Genomic DNA, 21,677 nt, shown 5'->3' with positions numbered 1-21,677 from the left:
ACTGATCATCAAATCTCTTCTGTAGTGGAATTAGCATCATGTTATGCATGTATATTCTCATTGTGATGGCCCACCAGCAGATTGAGACATAAAATACAATACTTTTCAATGTATGTAATCTTGCAAAATATAAAAAGCATGTTAGCCGATTCTGATACTTTATTTTAAAGGCACCGTATGTAAGAATGTGGCCAAAACGGTTACTGCACTCAAATTCAAAATACTGCCGCGAGTTGTGTCTGCCCCCCCTTCGAGAAAGTCCGGCTTCTCTGCTGCTAATGCTGCTGCCGGGATACAGTGGAGGAGGAGCCGGCTGCTAATGCTCTGTATCGGGACACTGCTAATGCTGCTTGCCGTGCTGCTAACATTTATTTCTAAAAAAAATCAGTCGGGTCGATGATCCACCTGCACATGGGCTACAATGTGTGATCGAAAATGAATAACAGTTGAAAGTATTTGAAATGTCCATCCCCGTCTAACTATGATGCTAGTTAGCCAACTTTGGCTAAAGCTTACCTGTTGAGGACAAGAGTAGCCACTTCGACATCCGATTTCAAATTCTTCTCCGCTTTCAACCGTCTCCACCGTTCAAAAGCATCTCCTATATAGACCCTTGCTTTACCTCGAGTTTTATCTTGCCGTTTTTGGGAATCATAACGAGGTTGTTGGGGTTTAGTCGCACCGTCAGCCATTGCAGCTCAGTCGTAACTACTGGCAACCCGGATGCTGAGACTCTACTGACTGCGTGACTGGTAGACGGCGGTGGGTGGCACAACAGGCCAAAACACAAATTCAAAACATAAACATGATTTGTGTACAGTAAAAAAATTTTTTAAATGCGAATATTCCTGCTGTATTATTGTTGTCGGTGAGATCAGTATGTTATATTAACATTATTCCTTAGTCTCTGTGACATATTAGGAGGATTTTACGACTATTTGCTTTAGATTTCTTACATATTGCTCCTTGAAAGCAGATATCACCGATACCAATGACGTGCCGATATTATCATGCCTCCCTATATGAGATGACCTCATGCTGCTGCCTCCACCATGTCACACACTGGAAATGAGATGATAATGTGCAGGCATTTAGTTAGATGTCCAAAATGCTGAGTCTTGGTCTCATCTGGCTGTGTAGAAGCTTCTTCCAGCTTCTCCCTCGTGCCTTTTGGCATACTAGCCAAGATGTCATTTTTAAGAGTGGCTTTCTCTTTGCCTCTCTTCAATGCAGCTGCAATTTGTAAAGCACTCGGCCAAATGTTTTGTCTTCACGGTCTCTCAACTCTCACTCCCATTCAGAGTTGTCATTGGTCTCTTGATGTCCTCCATCACTCGTCTTTGTCTTGTGCGCTCCAAGGTATGAAGTCACAACTGTCAAACTGCATGAATTACCTCTGTCAAGGAGGTGAAAGGGACAACTCAGGAACACTGGAACATCTCACCTAAATAATTTTGCCTTAACCAACCTGAGCATGTAATGTATTCAGCTGCTTTGGAGGAGAGAGCACAGAACTAATTGAAAATTATAGGAGAGAAATTAAAGGCGGGATTACGTGATTACAGGATTACACATTAATTAAAGTTGTACAGTATGCTTAGGTCACACTTTTATTTTCTCATTTCAGACATTTAATTTCAGCTCATTTACTGAACTCTCTGGGGATCGGCGTGGAATGATTATCATCTGTACATTTCAAATAAATGCATTCAGCACAAATAATTTCTCCTGATTCTGCCATGTAATTATAAATGATAGTTGTCTCAAAACAAGTCGTGTCTTAGTACACATGCTGGAACACAGGACAACTCATGGGTGTGAAGTGCTATTTGTTTAAGAACAGCAGTATCTGATCTTTACATGATAAATACCTGTTTCCTCTTGACTTCTTCACCTTCACACGAGGAGGCAATTTACAGCTCTCTCTCTCATAATACAGTTTAAAAGTTTTCAGAAGCAAGTGACTGACACATCAGCAAGTTTATACGGTAAACTTGTTTGCCAACAGTTGCTTATTTACACATCCAGCAGTTACAGAGCAACACTACCACTCTCCTGTGAATGACAGGACTGTTAAATCTTTAGCTGCTGAATGCTTCACTATGTTCACCAGCTGGTCTCTGTAAGTGTGTGTGCTGTTTGGAGCTGAGCAGGTAGTGTACAGTGGGTTTTTAGAAGTTTTGCACTAAAAACATCTGCATCATCAGGGAGTGAGTGGGGGTGAACCAAGACAGGAGAGTTGTGGGCCGAACGGCTGAACAATGAACTGAAACTCACTGTAAAGCTCGTAAAATATCGATTATAGTCGCTTTAAGCATTGTAACTTTAATTGAAGGTTAGTGGCAACAGCAGCAGCATTCAGCATATTTAAAGGAACAGTTCACCTCTAAATCAAAAATATTTTTTTTTTACTTCTAATGCCGGGTACACACTCCACAATATCAGCCCAGTTATAGCCCGACGTAGTGTTGTATGGTGCCAGCTCGGATCGTGAACGACAATGAGTCGTACGCAATAATCCATCGTTTCATCTCGTGTAGTGTGTCATAGTAGACGGAAACCAACGCCATGTCTGGGCCGCCTCGGGACGTTCCAACAGAAAGTCCAGCATGTATGATTTTCTTTTTGTTGTTGGCGATGTCTCCTGTCACAGCTGTCACTTTGGCCAGTAGAAACACAGAGCGATCTGGTGCTGTGGACAACTGTATGACAACAACACCCCAGCCTTTTAGATTTTCCTCTGGGGATGTTACCACACAGAGTAAAAAGGGAAAAATAATGGTGTGAAACAGCAGAGGCACTTTATCAACCCGGTGAGTACTGCCATTAGCATCAAGCTAGCAAACATGTGACATCTTTATAATGGAGGATATAAAGTAAGAAAATAAAATAAAAAAAAGTGGCTTTTACTCACCACAACTGCAGAGGCTACCAGCTTCATGTGAAACAGACTACATAATAAACGGGCTGTTATTTATTATTCCGTCTGTATTTTTATATTTTTACTTTTAATACGCTCCCGTTGCCTTGATAAAGTTAATGCATCACACCATCATTTCAAACTCAACACTTCCTGTATCTGTTTAAAATTAAAAGCTCTTTATAACTTGGTTTGAGAGAATCCCTTCATTTTCTTAAAGGCTTTTATTGTGAAAAATTTGCAGGAGCTTGTTGTGGAGGATTCCACAATCCTCCACAACAAGCACAGTGACTTGCACATTTTGCATGCGGAGCTTCAAATGTAGCTCCTGCCATCCTGCTGAAACTTTGTCCATTACTACAATAACATTTCACCTGGCACATGAACAGACACAGTGACTGAAATAATAGTAATAATAATAAAAATAGCACAAGAATAACCCGATGACATAACACACGTCATGAAAGATGACCAGGGCGGATTGGTGTGGACCACCGTGTAGTGTGTCATGTCTGTCGGCCAAGTCACGGCACAATTTTATGACTCCACAATTGCCTAATCTGACATAGTGACCGTCGGAATGGACAAAAATGTTGTGTAATGGGAACCACGCATTACCTGTAGCGCTATTTATCGATCTAGATTACTCTGGTGTAAGCTGCAGAGTGTTGGAGATACCTCCTGTAGAGACATCTGCCTTCTGTTGAATATAATGGAACTAGCCCAAACTTGGCTTGTGGTGCTCAAAGCGCCAAAAACAATACATATGAAAAATTTAACAGCAATATCTGTTTCCAGAAATCACGTCCCAGTTACTCAAGATAATCCACAGACCTTGTTGCGAGGATCATGTAGGAAATATTTTCTTTCTTTGTGCTGGGCAGCATGCATCTGCTCATGGATGTGAGAATTCTGCTCATGACAGCGTAAGATGTAAATATTAATGGCATCCTCTTTGGCTGAGGTGTAAGGTTAGCTTGCTTCCTGGTGCTAGGTGAGCAAGCAGTAGATGCACGCTTCCCTCTGTGAGGTATAGTTGCAGTTGGCGGGTGTAGTTCGTTGTAAGAAAAGAGTTCCTACATGAAACTGCTCAAAACAAGACGATCCGTCAATTTTAAAGTAGCCAAATAGTAGAATTACAATAATCGGGTCCATCATGTGATGCCACTGGGCAAAAGACTTTTCCCCATAAATCTACATTAGAAAAGAGATGTCTGTAAATCAGTGTATATATATTTTTGAACATCGCAGCCCTGGCAAAATGACTCATTTGATCGGGATTTCATTTCGAAAGTCTAAAAGAGCCATCATTTAATCTCCATTCAAGTTGGCAGGCCGACAACAGACGTTAGCCGCTTGGCCAGCCCATGTCTCTAGTGCACTTACTCCATGGGCCCAACAACTCAGAAGATCTGGGCAATAACCGTTCCAGGATGTCGAACTTTTTTGGCTTCATTCACCACTGAGCAACTTTAGTAAGAATGAATGGGGCCCCACCTCTAAGGCTGTATCCAGTTCTCTTTATACATCCATGACAACGAGGTCCGTCGATTATCTTGAAAGAAAAGAGACATTGCTGTTGAGTTCATGTTCATGTTGAGTTTATTGGCGCTTTGAACACCACAAGCCAAGTGTCATCTATTTCCATTATAATGGAGAGAAAGTCAACATCTCCAACACTCAGCAACACACACAACAGTCTAAGCTGATGAATAGCACCATAGGTAAGAGGAAAATATGTACTTTTGAGTTTGCAATCAATCGTCCTTTTATTATTCCTTTATTAGCCTATACAGGGAAAACTCTTGGGTCTAAGTTAAAGTAAGAATTGCTCATTAGATGACAGAAGAAGAGGTTCTTTTTAAAAACATTACTAAAAATCTACCCAGGCACAATATATAGGACGCTGTTATTATAACTTGCTTTTCACCTTACACCAAGAGACTAAAGCGTCTTTTCCTCAAACTCATTTAAAGCACATTATTCTCAAGTGTACTTATTTAACACTTATTGTGGCTGTTTTTGCTTTCTCTTCTCTGGTTAGTTTTACTCCCTTGCTTAAGTGTACCACACACACACACAAAAAAACAGATAAACAAAACTATTTTGCTAAACTGCTTTTCATTTGAATAATGTCATCCTACCTGCATAATTACCCACATCACAGGCTGAGGATAATTATTTTGCAAACATGGTTCAAAACACAAATTTCTCTTGCATCTCTTCCTCTTTTGAATCTCATGTACGGTAGATTTGCAAATCCCAATTGGGCGCATTTGACAATCGGAGCACAGCCCAAAATTGCAAAGGCACTTTGTGATGGGGTCACCATGGCGACGCAAGTACATTCTTCCCTGGCCCTGCTGCTGTTATCAGGTTTACCACACAAAGACAATATGCTGAAAGCCATAGAAACAGCCGCGGCATTCATCAGCTCCCATGGTTGATGCAAGCTACAGGATTAGTTAATGTCATGACTAATTGGCTCGGTTGATTCATGAACAGTACACACGTAGGTACATACTTGTCATGCACAGGCATCTTTTCCCGCAAAGCAATTTCCTTTGGAGCCTAGAACATGATAAAAGTCCATGAATAATGACAGGACGAATCCCAGCGAACTGTTCACACTAGTCATGATCTCATCTCTCTGAGGCACCTAAGTCATTTCTTCAAATGTCACCATCACAGCTGGAGCTGCTATAATGTATAAGGCTTCCTTGAATTAGTCTTTAAAAATACATTCAAAGCTGCATTTGAATGAGGGGCTACAGCTGCCGTCCCTGCTGATAACTACTGACTGAGGACTTGGCTACAAAAATGAAGCTGCTCGATTTGCCTCATTGCACACATGACATGTAGGCAGTTCAGTTTGTCAATTCAAGGGCGAGAATTAACAAATGCAGGGTTGGCGTATTTTATGTCTCATCTTGGGTGCAATTTGTTTCACAAAGCAAATGAAAAAGCTGCTACAGCCTCGTTCTGTTTGTTTTTAGCAAGGCTGCCTCATTCATCTCTCCAGGCAGGGTACTATTTCACCTTGATCATACTGTTTTATCAACATGAAGATCAGTCACAACTGTTGTTGATGTTGTGTTTCTCTGAAGGACAGGAAGAGACACACAGCACTATAGAGGAACAGCAGAGGTCCCATTTCCCTCAGCATGCTTCCTTCTTTCCTACTCTACCTCTTCTTCTGTTCTTCACTAACACGAGGGAAGGAGGTTTCCTAAAAGACATTATGAGATAAATAATAATTAACAAATTTTTGATCTATATGTAAATTAACCAAACTAATCAAACGAACCAAAATTATGATTATTATGAAATGTTATTACAACGTTCAACATCTTAATAACAACAGGAGTTCATTTTTATTTCATAATAGATTTTTTTTTTTTAAGTTAATGGTATTTCTCCCAATGACATTTTTATGTCTTTGGAATTTTTATTGAATTTCATAATGTCACTTTTTATGCTCTATAGCCAACAGGAGCTAACAGGCTAATCTGGTAGCAGTTGTTGAGCTTGTTATCTTAAGAGGCAGGGGGCATATGGTTTGCTGACAGGGCGACAGGGCGGTGAAAATATCCCTGTCATAAGAAGAGACACTATGAAATAAAACTTAACACCAGGGGTGGACTGTCTATCTGGAATACCGGGCAGTTTCTGGGTGGGCTGACATGCCTTTTGGGCCGACACAACTGTCCCCCCCGGGGGTGACTCGTCATAAATGTATGTAGTCTAGCCCATTCATGTATTTTCTTAATTTACACCAGGCTTGCTTCTCTGTTTAGACACAATGGGGTGCATATATTTGATCATTTATCATAATCAGATCATTTGTATCATATCTAATGAGGCCTTTATACCATTTACAAAATATTTCTTGCCAGATTTGCTCATGGCTTGCAGAAAAAAAATAGACTGGACACCAAAAGTATCACTGCATATCACGAGCTGGCCAGGGCACTTGGTGCCGTGCCGCATCCAGTGTGCATAGCCCATCTGCTTAAAATGGGCACTGAAAGCAAGCAGGCAGCGTGTCACGGAAAATTGGCGCACCTTGCAGCGCTTCTGCATCCAGTGTGACAAAGACAAGAGTAACACTGCCAGCAGGACATGAAATATTGTGACCATTCTCTGAATTCCAAGCTTTTTGCAGGTTCATGAATGCAGCATAGGTGGAGCTCATCTTGAGTTCTTTGTTTCCTCAGCAGCAGTTTGTGAAGTTCTGAGTTGCGTGGTACACAATTGACAACTGCTGCAGGAAGTGAAATATCTAAAAGCAAACTTAAAGACTGAGCACAATGAATGGTTAAGTTTCACTTTCACTACACCTCACGTTCCACTGCTCTGTCTACAGGCTGCGCTTCAAAAGCGTGATGTCAAGATATCTGTATATCCTGTATATTCCAACAGCGCTCCTAATGAATGGTCCATCACCATAAATAAAAAATTAATACATGGCGGCAGATGTTTTAATCATGGCGGCCTGCCTCAAATATATGAATGTGTGGGAAACTCTGGGTTTGCTGTGCTAGAGGATCCAGCTGTGAGTCCATATTAGTGCTTGTTAGTTCCTGTGTGTGTATCAGCAGCACATGCTAGCAAGTTACTACCATTCATCCTGAGGAGAAGATAAATGTCTGTAGCAAACTTCATGGCAATCCATCCAATAGTTGTCAAGACATTGGATTCAAAACCACAACATTCAACCTCATGGCAGAACTATGTGAAATGTCAGGAGATCACCAAAGTCATTAGGATTCATCCTCTGGGGACCATGGACATCTGTACTGAATGTTGTGCCTTTTCATCTAGTAGATGTTGAGATATTTCAGAGGATAGACGCAACCTTTTACCTTCTGTGGCCATTGGATTTAAAGTTAGGAAATCACTAACGGTACCATTGTGCATCCTCTGGGCACCATGAACACCTGTACCAAAATTCATCTCAGTCCATCCTGTAGCTGTGAGATATTTCAGTCTGAACCAAAGGAGAGGACAAACTGACTGAAAGACCCAAAGACCAACGCTGCCTTCCCTAAAGTCATGCCATTAACACGGCTAAAAATGTGTAGTTTCCAATCCTAAGCTAAGATGCCCTGATGTTGCTTAAAGAAAGCAGTTGACTTCCACAGAAGACACTATACAGCTGTTTTCATAGATGAGCTCAATGTGTAAAGTTGTTGGCATTCTCCTTTAATCAGATACATAGCTGACAGATTACAGTCGTTAGTTGCAGCCCTGATGTGACCGGCTGTTGGGCAGCAGGTTATGATAGCGTTTCCTTCTCTCATTCATTTCTTTTCTTCACTCTCTTCAGACTGCTTCCCAGAGGTGACTGTAGAGGAGATGAAACGATATTTAGTATTCTCCCCTAATTTCAGCGACAGTCCTCCATCCACCTTTCAACCAGTGAAGCATCACTCATGACGCTGCAAAATTCACTTACGCAGAAATTGCCAATGTGGCTGCTGAAATAACGGCCCCGTGTTGGAGTGTTAGATATGTTAAATACATCGCTACTGCAAAGCTTCTCCTCTCATATCAGTAATGTGACACTGCTGGGGGAAGGTGCTTTAATAAACTGGCACTCCAAATAGCAAGTGGGGCAGACTCAACACAACAAACAGGCCCTTTTTAAATATTTACAATTTTCCTTTCACCACAGGAGAACTGACAGTGAGTATCCTTCAAAGAGACTTTTGATTTTAACTCAATTTTCCCTTCCAGAACCTTTCCAAACATTTAAAATTAGTCTAAGAAAGATAAAGCTGTCATATGAAAAACTTGATGTGTTTGCTCTGAGTGTGGCATAATGAATATAGAGGATGACGAGGCAAACTGACAATAACTGATAGTTTTATCTTCTTTCATCTTTTCCTTTTACTGCCTTGTCATTATACATTTTCATCAATAACTCCTTTGTCATTTATACACTTTGATCACCATCAGGTGTATAAATCTTGTTGTCAGCCGCAGTATGATTTGCTCGTCTTCGAGAGCCTGAATTACACTCCCACACATGCTGCTCAGGCGACTGACATTACAGGGAACGGATTTCTGGGTATTGCAATCAGAAAAAGCCAAGACCTATTAAGATAAGACGTAGATGAAAGATAATAGGAAACTTAAATGATCCCCGTCGGGAAATTAGGTTAGATACCAGAACGCATTATGTGGAGATAAAAGACTGAAAACCATGTGTGAATAGCAGCATAACTAAAGTGTGTAAAATCAGGGCTATACAGGGCTGAAACAAAAAGGAAGACAGAGTTCAAAGAAGTCCTATGAAAGCATACAGTAGGTCACATGAAAATATATTAAACTGTAAAATATGCATGTTTTCCCCAATTACTGTCTTTAAAATATGGATATAACAACATGCTTGAAATTGAATAAAAATGGGGGGTGTGAACTTAGAAAGGAGCTTACGACTCTGCTGCAGGTCTGCTTGAGTCTCCACTGCCTCTGCTAAAGCCTCACTAAAGGCCCAGACACACCAAACCTACATCACAGAACTGGTGGCAACAAAGGCACCTTTTAGCTTTGCCTCACGTCTCCTGTGTCTCCGCCACAAACTACAAATAATGGATGTACATATTGTGATATCACCCATTAGTCCCATTTTAAAGCGTAGACTTTGGCACTTTGGCCGTCACCATCTTGGTGTTTGGGAGCCAGAGGTGACCACTTTGGGTGAGAGGCTGTATTGTAAAGGAGCGAGGGGTGGATCTAACTGAGAAGCCGAGGACACTATCGGCTGACAGCATGTCAAGGGTAAGTGGCCCTACCCTTAAATATGTGTAACTTTAAGCCTTGATAAAATGTGAATGGGTGAGTTGTATACAAATTCACAGTTGGCATGAACAGAGGAATTAGCTAAAGAGACCAAACTCTTTTTGTACCAGGCTGTAAAGATCTTTATTTCTGCTGTAAAGTTGGATATTTCAACATGGAGGTCTACATCGACTGACAAGTGGCCATTCAAGGAACTGCACTGCTATCGGCACTGTGTGTTGGCTTCATTTTTCAGCACGGAAGGTTGCCACTTGGTCTCGGCCAAAGAGTTGCACTGGAACACACCACAAAGACTACATACAACGGCCACTAGTACATACGTTCTTCGTCTGCGTTCTTCACCTACTGTATTCGTCACTCAAAAAGGGAAACTGGAAGAGCGATAGGACGGATTCAAGTTCAAGAAGTTCAAGAAATCTTTATTATCCCACAAGGGGCAAGTTGTTGTGCAGCAACATAGCATTGGCACTATTACTTAGGGGAAACACTGGTCTAGGGCTTTCAGGGCTTGGCTGCCTGTATGTATGGATTACCAGAGAGTGAGCGTTCGGCTGCCTAAAGGTGAAGGTGAGGGTTGCAGGCCTACCAGTAGTCTTGCTACCCCGGCACTGATCCACTAGCGTTCCCTCGGTCAGCTCACTCTCCATGGTCTAACAGTGCTTCGCGTAAGCGCTGCATTGACAGTTCATTTGTAGATATTAAACACGCGGACAATCACTTGAAACAAAACTTCACAGGAAAAATGAGGAAACTTGACCATCCGTCTGCCTCATGGCATTCAGAAACATCTCTCTTCAGTTCTGCTCCAACAGCTGGTCCAAATCGTCTCTCTCAATTACTTTGCCAAGGCCCCTTTCAAACTAACACAGGCTCTACGCCTAGGTAAGCCCAAAGCACCTGGCCTGACAGCCATGCAGGATTGCCAATAGGGGACAGTGTGTCGTGACAGTTTGTTTCTATCTCACACCCTCTTGACTTTTGACGTATATACTTCCTCACTTCTTTTTCTCTTCTCTTGCACTGTGCTGATCTGCCAATAAGAGGGATTTCTCTTTTTATTCAATGTGCAGAGTTGGCCAAAAAAAAAAGCAGACAAGGGCCAACTAGTGCCAATGGTGCAGGACACAAAACTAGAGTCTGAGGCCCCCGCCGATGGCCAGACACTGACTGATGGCTCACCATGGGCCTGCTTTGCCAGGGCCCTGAGCTAATGCTAAGCAAGAAGTTTAAACTGCTCTGAACCTCCATCTGGACCATCAGTGAGCGTGAAACCTCAGGGGACTGAATCCTGTCACTGCTTTCAATGATCAACAGGACAAACAAACAAAAAAAAAAGATGTTTCGGGCTTTGGGGATAAAAAAAGGGAGCCGTTTCTGGCCAATACAGATGTTAAAACGACAGTTAAATATGGTTGTATGTACTCAGGATGAGTACCAGATGTTATGTCTAGGCGTTAAAACAGATGAAAATGACCAGAATAGAAAGTCAGGAGGATAGATTAAACAATTTGACAGAGCTGTCAGGGAAGTGGGAGTGCCAGTGGTCATTGGGTTACCACTTCGTGGGGATAGGGGTCTGGGCATCAGTGTGTTCTTTTAAAATAGTGAGGGGAATGTGATTGGGCTTAAATGCATCTTGAATGTTTGGATGATTCAAACCCCCTCAGAGGCTCATATTTTCTTGCTTTCAATGATTCAATGAATAGTTAATAAGAGAAAACAAAGTCTACAGAAAGTTTCACTTATGCTGTCAGTCAAATTCGAAATCCATGAGCCCTTGAATGCCAAAAAAGCTGTGCCGAACAACGGCCTAAATCTGGCAGGGCTCGTCACCTGACTCATGCCAGGATCCTGATAAACGACCTGCCAGAATCATGGGCCTGCAGCAGCCCAGGTGCCTCAAACTGGAACTGATATGCAGTCTAAATCAGGCCCAGTCTGCAACCCCAAAACCCAGCTACATCTGGCAGCCATTTATGGGCCAGAGTTGGCACATATTCAGAACTCCATCCACTGCTCTGACACCTCAAATGACCTGTCTTACACAGCTACCTGGGATTTTTCTTTATTTTATGACATGACCACAGCAATTAGGACCTTGCTTAGATTTATCTCATGACATTCTCATGCTCAGGCAGCATCTTTTTGACTCATCTCTGCAAACTGCCGGTTCATTAATAAAATAGCTTTCCTTTCATGAGCCAAGTTTGTGTGTCTCCTTGGATATGTTTTACTAAACAGTGACATGAAAAACTAACAACAGCCTGTCATCCTGTTTGTTGTCTTCAAGGTTAGTCTACTCATTCATCATGATCAGATGCCATTTCATATTGACCGTGTCACTCACAACACAGAAATCAGATGAGAGCGACTCAAACTTCAGACTGGGAGTGAAGTTATGAATTGAGGGCACCCTCGGATACTGGCGCTTCCCCTCCATCTCCTTGGCGACTCTTGCCGGTAATTTAGTCGGGAAATTGTTTTGTGTTTGTTTATGAACCATGCAGTCCCAGGTGAGATTAATCCAAAAGGAGACACAACACAAAAGAAGGTCGTACGCCTGCGGTGATGACTGTTGTTACAGTGTTGCAGTTGTTGTGCAGTATTTTCCCCTCTCTCCATTTCCACTTCAGAAATCTCAGACAAGGCATACTAATCAATCTGTATCACAGCACCCACAGGAGTGCTCCTGTTCAGGATAACACTGAAATTACTCCACCTTCAAAGAACATCCAGTGCTCAAGGTCCAAACCATCCCGGCCTCTTGATCACATAAGCGATAATCCCTCATCTGCCCATGGATCTGCACAGTGGCTCATTCTCCTGTAATGAGGGTAAATGAAAAGGTGATCACAGCCCTCAATCTTCCTGGGGATTTCCTCTTGCTCCCAGTGTCTGTCAGTTGAGCTCTGATTCATCAGGTTGACCTTTTGGTTAGCGAGCCCGGGTAGTTATTAGGGGATTCATTTTTGACCCTCACATCCACCTTATAAATGCCTTCTGTTTCAGCAGCTCGGGTTGTTGATTGGAACACAATGTGCACTACAGCTTGTGAAATAACCCATTTGCATTGGTGCAGTTTTACTTGCAAGCATCTGTGAGAATTTTGCTTTTGTCATTTTGTATTTACAGTTGAATCAAGATATTTATGCAGAACATGACACTGGGATTGATCATTGAAATCAACTGGATTTCTACCCTGGAAATCCAGAGTTCTCACGAGAGCACAATTTGAATTTGCTCAGCGAGTCACTCTGGCAATCAGTAATGATGCTCATTACCCATGCCCTTGTAGCCGAGCTGCACCAATCACATCAGTGTATCTGATATAGGCAGGCCAGAGGCGAGCTAAACAGATGACGACAGCGCTGCAAAAGTCCGGAATCAGTCAGTAAACACTGCAAGATGGCTACGGATGAACACCAGTTGTTTGAAACGGCTTTGGCCGCTACAATGAACGAGTTAGACTTGGCTTTTTCTCTAAAAGAGGAACAGAAGACGGTGCTCGAATCTTTCCTTTGCAAGAAGGACGTTTTTGCTGTTTTGCCGACCGGATACGGCAAGAGTCTAATCTACCAGTTAGCTCCGCTGGTAGCACTCTGGATACATCACCCCGTGTATTGTTCTGATTGGTCGTAGTGTTATCCAATTGCATGCAGTGATATTTTCAAATGCATGCTTGGTGCCGCCCCTCGAGTTGGGCCATTTGCATTACTCATAGCCAGACCCTAAATCTTTCTAGATTTGGGTCTGGATTTCCAGGCTACTGGATTTCAGCAAGGGTAGTGAAAGGTTACCTAACTGGGCACAAAAATATTTTTGTTGGTTTATTCTTTGGTACTTTTGTTTGAGGCTACAGGCTCTGGGAACAATAAAGCTGAGATCATGGTGTCACAGCATTTTTTATGTTTTAAAGTAAATTAAAAAGATGGTGTACTGGTCCAGAAAAAGTGTGAGGGGATGAGGCAGGCACAGACAGTGACCATTGAACTGAGCATAAACAAAACCCAAGAAAATGCACTAAGCTATGAAAATATCAACATGTTCTCATTCCCAGGTCATCAAATACCAACACTTGGTAACGTCTCCTCAACATCTCATACAGTACTGACGCACAAGGCATTCTTTACCTTCTGCATGCAGCATACAATTGTCTCGAGGGTGAAACCATAGACTGTATATAAAGATGGACGACATGACAGCTCCCCAAAAGTGAAGCCATAACATCTCGATCGCCCCCTAGTGGCTGCCTACAGTACTGATCTGAGAGCCCACCCCTCCATGTTAGCAAATGGGACATGAGCCAAACAAACAAACAAAAAAACTCAGTACAAGTAGGCGTGAAATAAATTTTTGCAATGGTTTCTGTCATTTAGGGTAGTTTTTTCATGCTGCTGTTACTTCAAGTGCTTGTTTTCCCGGTAATCAGTGGGTTCACATTGAGTGGTGCTGCTCGCAACAGGCATATAGATGGGAAACTTGATTCTGCAAAGATCCCTACTACACAGACTCCGGCTCCGAATGACGTTATCCGAGCAGGATGGCAGTGGCTGTATCCAGGATATTTTAGCTTCACTTCTGTAGGCGTGAAATAAATTTTGTACAGCGCATGGGTGAAACATGCAACATGTACTTAAAAGTTATTCAACCGCCGCAGTTAAGTTTAGGTAACAAAAATACTCTATTAGATCTTTATTTTTTAAAAAACATTGAGTTTTGGATTAAAATAAGTACTTACGTGACATAAATACATTACATGAGATATAAGTATGTCATGTACCTATATAATTTACATAATGCTAATTAAAACAATGTTGACTTTTGCACACACTGGACACCTACAGCGGTCTCCTGGGTAAAGTCCATGTTGGTTTGACCCATCCACCACCCCTATTGGCCACCTTATGTGGAGTGTCTTCTGCTTTCAGCGTCAACTATTGCAGCAGATGAGCTTGCATTGGAGTTAGCTGAAAGCCCAGTGTGTCTCATAGAGATGCCAAAGGGTGCCCCTGGTGTCAGTATCACATGGCAAAGGGGTGTGACAAAGTGTAGGTATATGAAGTTTTGTGTTATATATGTCTCCTTACCCTGGTGTAGCTGTGGTTGCTGCACTGTCTGTATTTCTGACACTGATGTACACATCAAAATATACCCTGTTCCAAAAGCAGAACTCTTTTTTTGTATTTTTTCTGTGTACCTGTGTAGGTGACATGGCTCATATAAAGCTGCACTCATCAATATTTGGATACTGATAACGGATAAAATGTATATGTGTATCATATACACATGTTTATGGTGGCAAACCCACAGAAAATTATCACCAGACTGCGGTTCCTTTCAGCTTTGTGGAGCTTTTAAGCCTCCTCTCTTCTTCTCTGGCCCAAAACACCACTCTCATCAACCCAGCAGTTCCCAGCAGGAGCAGGCAGCTGTTTTCATAAAAAGAAAAACGCTCTGAAAAACCAACAATACACTACTTGTCTAGCATCAAATGGCAGACAAATAAAGCTGGCATTTGGCTCATTAACATATTAGAGTATAGAGCTGCTGAAGAGCCAGATACTATTTTCTCAGGAGTTAGTGGAGACAGAAACTAAACCATAAAGAGGGTGCACGTTTGACTTACATTCATCAGATGACCCAAAATGTGACTCCAAATGAAAGCTAAAGTTGCTCAGTGTAGTTTGCTGACATGTTTGCCAGTTTAATAACATTTTTTCTAATAGTTGTAATAAAATCAACCATATAATGACCTCATGTAACACATGTATGGATTGGTAAAACAGTAAAAAAAAAAAAAAAAATGGCGTATTTGCTTTGACAGAAATGCTATTAGGAAAATATTGATCAGGCTGTAGCTTAAAGTTCAAGTTATATGGTTGATAACTCAGCTAGATGTAGCTAAATATCCACAACTATAAGGTTACACACACAGAGTGATAATCCAGATGCTCCATCATGGGCAATATGCTTCTCAAATACAACATTATTGTAATATTTTTTAATGCAATGACGTCATGCATACTGAGGGCCATGGCCATAGAACGTCTGTACATGTTCTGAACGTACAGCCTCCAGCTAAAACAGGATTTTTAAGTTGGCATAATACAGAAAGAGCAGTCAACAGTGAGCAACAACCATTGACAGAGAAGCTGTGGCGTTGTCACTGTACTCTGTTACATTGTGCTCTGCCTTTTTTTTCTCTTTGTGCTGCTGCTACTCACCATGGCCATGTCTCTCTTTAAAAAGAGGCTGTGTATTACATTTGCAGTGGTGGGTGTTAAGACGGTACATCTACACTGACTGTGTTTACAAGGTCTTTAGTATCCCGGTTTTGAGGCTTATCCCGGCTTTGAGCATATCCGGGATATGATGTTTACATGGAACACAGAGAAACCCGGTTATTCATATCCCTGTATACATGATAAATACCAGTAACCCGTTTTCTGATCACTGCATCCTATCTGCGCAGGCGTGTGTTTCGTCTTTTACGTCTTTTGTTTACAACAGATTGAGCGGGAAATGTGATATATTTATTATATTTAGAAGTAAGACAAAAATGAGACCTCTGTGGCTTCTAGCGGGCTTAGCGTTAGTAAATACTCACGTCGCATTACAGCTATGGCTCATCCACTTCATCTTCAGCAATGGGAGGAGAGAGCGACAACAAATATTGAATACGTCACCAACTTTGATAGGTATTTGGCTGTCACTGCCACCACGCAGTACAAGGCAACAGTGGATGAAAATACGTAGCCGTGACTGGTGGGATAGGATCGTTCTCATGGAGTTTACAGATTCAGAGTGGAGAGAAAACTTCAGAATGAGTAGGGCATCCTTCAGCCGGCTGTGTGACGTAGTTGAACCATTCATGAAACTGGGATAAGGCGTATACATGCTCCAGTATCCCGGCTTCTATCGGAGTACTCCAGGTGGCAAAACCAGGTTTCTTGAAACCGGGAAAAGGGCATAACCCGGTTTCTGAATTCGGGATATGGTGTTTACATGCACAAACACAAAAACGGGATACTTAAAAAACCCAATCAAAACCGGGATACTAAAGACCTTGTAAACACAGTCAGTATTAGAACTTTTTTTAATTAATAAATGTACCTTTTAGTCTTACTCTGGTACATTTGCGATTAAATATATGTACTTCTTCATTACATTGGGCTAAACACCTCTCACTACTTTTAGTGGTACATGTAGCTATGACATAAATTTTATATTCAATTAAGCTCATGCATGACCAGCCCGTTGTTATTCCTAGGGCATGAAATACAACAGCTTGGTCAGTGGCCGATGGCATCTGATTCCGACGCACAAAGTACCCTTTTGCATCTGTATGAGATGTTCCAGGCTTTCAACTAACTTCAGTGGAAACCCATCTGCAGCAAAACGAAATAAAGAGCAAGAAAGTCCGCATGGGGCAGGAAGGCAGGAGGGAGGGTGGATGGGTCAAACAAACACAGGACTTTAACTCAGGTGACAGCTGTTTGTGTCCTGTAGGAAACTAAAAGTCAACCTTGAGGTTTTTTTAACGACATTACTTAGTCAACGTCACAAAATATACAAGTCACATGACAAACAGGTCGCATGACATTCTCCCTTACTTACCAAGTAAAGTTACAGGACAAATTATTCAAACCCAAACATGATCCTTTTTCTAAACCTTTTCATAGTTTATAGTTTGTTTGTTTTCTTTATGCATAATTAAAAAACAAAAAAGGCAAGAAAAATTAATATTGAAAGACGGTGCAGGTAAAGGCAAAAAACCCTGAGGGCTTTCACAAAGTTTTTAAGCACTCAAAAGTACAGAAAGACAAAGAACGATACATAAAATAATGCAAATGATAACAAGCTACATGCTAGCTGCTGTGTCCCTCTGAAAAATACATGTTTTGTATTGATTAAAGTGGCGGAAATGGCTCATGTAAAAAATGTGAGATGCTGTTATTGACGTTTCTTTGAATATATAGCTGCTACCTCCACATGAAATAACTACAGTAGAGTTAGAGTTACTAATACACAGTACAATGTACCAAAATAAGGGTGAGAATCCCTATGGAAGCCAAGTTTTCATCCAACAGCCTGCAATACCGTTATCATGCAGCTAAATCCACCAAGCCAACCAGCCCAGCCTCTTCAGCCTTATCCTACTTTTCTATCCACAGCATCACGAGTTTATGTGGTAAGTTCTGCACGTACCTATAAGTCACTCACCTTTCTTCTAACCCACAGCCATTTACTGGAACTTACTGCAGTGTCTGCTGAATTTCTCACTGCTTGCTTTAGGCACTGCCCTCTTATACCCAGTTCAGTTAACAGGAACAAAACTGATCTGCCTACAAAACCCCTACAGCCAACTTAAGTTTCCAATTGCGCTGCTGTGCCTCTGCTGCTGACTCTATATATCTAAGCTTTCTCCTCTCAGAGGCCACTTCTATTGTATCCTCCCGTGGGACTGTCAGCTCCACAAGATTACAGAACAACACAAAATAGAAGATTTTCCACAAACTAAAAGTAATAGGACTTACAAGATAAGGTAGACAAAGCAAGAAAATAACATTTAAATAACTTCTGTGTATTATTACTTGTTTGTGTTATCAATTATTTGTTATGTGTTCGACAGTGTCTCCAAAACAAACTGAAAGAAATACAGCCACCACAATCATTATCTCCACACTACAGGTCAGGTGGCTTTTTTTTAAATTTTTTTTACATAGAGCAACATTAATTGAATTTTTAGCCACTTAGTTGGACTGGCTTTGAAGTGTGCAGTTATTCGCCCACAACAGTTGTACAAACTGTGCAGACATTTATAGCTGTAGCTAGCATGTATGGACAAACTCTGTGTGTGCATAAAGGTACCAGGTGCTGCAAATGGAAGTCTTCACAGGTCTACCTGGAATCCTAGTGGATCCAGAGGACCCGTGATCAGCAATGATCAAGAGAGAAACACATAAGCACCATGTGTGTAACTTGAGTGATGATTAGGCCGACTTAGGTTTGTTACAAGGGATTAAAAGAGCAAATGCAAGGTGGAAAAAACTTTGAGCAGCAGTGCCAGCAAGTCGGATGCAGACCAGAGGAAAGATAGTGAGCTCAACAATATTTACACTTTGGATCTGTTTAATGAAAAAGCCCTTTTGATTGTTTTGATTGGTGAACCCTTGCAGACTAAAGGAGTATGGACTGGACTTCAGACTGCACTTCTGCACTTCAGAGGTAACTTTAGGGAGTTGCATCTTTTTTAAATCTCTCTTCTGTTTTCAAAATTCAACTGGGCTGTTCTGTTGGGAGATGCAGTGACTTAAACCAATGAGTAAGAAGTAGGGTGAGTAAGAAAAAATAATAATGTTACATGTCATTTGTTGAGCTATGAGAAAAGGAAAAATAGTCTGCTAGCCGCTAGGCTAATTTATGCAGTGTAAACATAATCCAGGTTTTATGGCTGTTGGGAAAAGTTTGCTTTCAGAGCTGAAAGCCAGTTAGTCCTGAAGTTTTAGGAAACAGATCATGGTTTGGGTTCAAATTAAAGGATTTATTCCAGAAAGGTCTCTCTGGAAGAAAACCCTGAAAGTTAACTTATCCCATTTGCTGTTTTATTTGTGTTAGTGGAGTCAGTTTAAAGTTAACTTTACTTCACTTAAGTGGTCACAATTATTTACATTATTTATGTGTTGTTTTTATCTTTTACGTCCAAAAGCATAAAAGAAAGAGGTGACAGCTTCTTCTGTGACAGATTGTGTTAAACACACACATAACATCATCTCATATCGATCACAGGCCCCTAAATCACATCGAATTAAAATCATATTGTGGCAGACTTTGTAATATCGGCAAATACTGTGTTGTTGTCCAAAGAATCGATATAAAATTGAAACTGGTGATTTACACCTTTACTTATAACTATCGTAAACTGGTTGCTGGCGGGCAGATGCGGCTCACAACAACAACAACAACAAAGAGAGCTGCATTTTTAGTAGCAATGTTGTTTACGTGGTTATTCTGGTCCATAAAATAGATCCAAGACCGGTGCTGGTCTCACCTTGAATATGCACAGGGTCTGGTCTGTTATATCTCAGAACAAACTGGTCGAGTTATAAATATTTTCAAATCATTGGGTCCAATCGGATCTCAAAACAAATGTCCAGGGTCAATTCAGGTTTGGGTCTATGAAGACGTCTATCTTCAGTTCTTTCTGTTTTTTTGTTTTTTAAATCTGGAATTCCTTCCTTTTTTACCTGCCTCCATACATTAATAAACTGGCATAATAAAGCAGGTTGAGACAGTTGCCACTGACACAACCTTACTTTAATTTGTGCTGCCCACAGCACTCATTATGCTGTCACTGTGCCTCTGAAGTTTGCTCAGTGTTCAGTCTGAGCTCACCTTAATTTAGAGCTATCCATCTCACAGCACACACAACAATGTAGAGACAAGCTTTTAAAGCTCATCCAAAAGTCAACAAGTCAGGGACAAGTTATAATTCTACAAAATTTGTCACAACATGCTTTAGAAAAAAATTAATTATCAATTTGTTTTGCCACGAGTCCCTCCTGCCTGCGTAGCATGGCAACTACTCAGAGCGCTTCCTGTCTGATACATTCTGTGTTTGCTGGTCATGGCAATGATTCCATCAGTGCATACTGTACACCCACACACTGAAACCGCTCAATTACATTCAATTCTCTGTACTGTATCTAAAATCCAATACATATACTTTTCACCAGGTCTACCTTTAAGTGCTGTGCAAAACAGCTTCCTCCTCAAAGTTCTCCTCATTCACAAAGCAAAGTGTAAACATCCATGCAGGGTTGGAAGGGAAAAAGGACAGACTGTGCTTTCATCTGACTGAAATGCAAACACACCTACTCCAGAAGCAGCGATAACATGTTCAGGGTTATCTCACTAAAATCTTTAATAATTACCACACATTGAACCTTGGGTGAGGGGAAAAAACTAAAAAAGATGCATGAAAAAAAAAACACCTGTGGTGTCTGACTTGGATAAAAATCTGTAAACTTTTAGGCATCCATGTCATATGGCTGCCTATATGTTCTCAATTAGCTTCCGGTAACAAACACCTGCTTTGAAGTGCAACTCAACCTTATTGGCCAGAAGTGCAAATATGTTTAAATGTCTGATTGCATTAGTAAGACAGCTTACAGTTTATTGGTGCATTGGAGCAAAGCGTCTACAAAGTGACTGACTGTACAGAACAATCTGCCACAGCTGCACAGCACACAGTGTCTGAATGTGAAGAAAAGACCAGCCAATAGAAAAATCAGCAACACATGGAGAAATGAGTTCCTGACAAACCCTGACGAAGACTGAGCAGAAACACCTTGGTGTATTATTAAATTCACAATCCATCTTTGATGCACAGGAGTCGGCAGCTGGTCTGCATTCCCCACCGTAATGCCATGGTGTGGAGAAATCATTCTGTTCAGCAATCAAGGACTGATGTGCTTCTTTCTCAAGTCTAGATGCATTCCTGACAAGAATCAGGTTAATACAGTCAGCAGCTGAAGGGGCCATGTCTACCAGCATATATTTTAAATGCTTTGCAATGGGGAGCGCTGCACATTTACACCATGCCACAAACACTGGCAGCGCGACGAGGTGCTGGGTGTGAACTGTATGCTGAGCTCTTGCCGAACAACAACAAAGTTTCTGAAAAGTTGGTTATTGTTAACTTGCTAACATTTACATCCTATTTCTGCATGTCACTAACTCGGCTTCTTCTCTGGAGCCTTTGTGCTCCACTAACTCATATCGCAGCTACACCTGGATGGTGTGTGGTTGCTGTGCTGCTGCTGTGGTCCTGCCTGATGCCTCCTACTGCTGCTGTTATTATTAGTCATACTTCTACTGTCATTATGCACATATGGTTATATAATATATTAATATATACTTACAACCTATGCTACCACAATTAATGTTG

This window comes from Epinephelus lanceolatus, chromosome 16 (genome assembly GCF_041903045.1).
Source record: "Epinephelus lanceolatus isolate andai-2023 chromosome 16, ASM4190304v1, whole genome shotgun sequence".
NCBI lineage: Eukaryota > Metazoa > Chordata > Actinopteri > Perciformes > Serranidae > Epinephelus > Epinephelus lanceolatus.
Note: the sequence above shows the minus strand (reverse complement) of the source record.